The sequence below is a fragment of the Buceros rhinoceros genome, unplaced genomic scaffold (assembly GCF_000710305.1).
Source record: "Buceros rhinoceros silvestris isolate BGI_N320 unplaced genomic scaffold, ASM71030v1 scaffold11032, whole genome shotgun sequence".
NCBI classification, from domain to species: domain Eukaryota; kingdom Metazoa; phylum Chordata; class Aves; order Bucerotiformes; family Bucerotidae; genus Buceros; species Buceros rhinoceros.
Window position 1 is genome coordinate 1 of NW_010399495.1, and position 355 is coordinate 355.

Consider the following 355-nt stretch of genomic DNA (forward strand, 5'->3'; position numbering starts at 1 on the left):
CACGCCAAATCAAAGCTCTGGCAGAGTCTTTGTTCCACTATAATGAGAATCTGCATTAGCAAAGCTCACCCCTTCGTATGTTTATAATCAGGGGGTCAAAATATAAGTTTTCAATAGATTTTAAAACCACCTCCCCAGCCCCCAAGGCATAGCAGAAAATGCTGGAAAAATGCAATATACCCTCTTTTCCAGCAGCCAGAACTGCAGTGTTATGAGCAGTTCATTCAGTGAAATGACCTTACAGGTAATTTCTTCCTGCCCCCCATCACCAGTTTGGCTGAGGTTGAGCCAAGGTCCGGTAATGATAATACCTTCCCCTATTTGAGCAGAAATAGGGGAAGGGAGGCGAGACTTT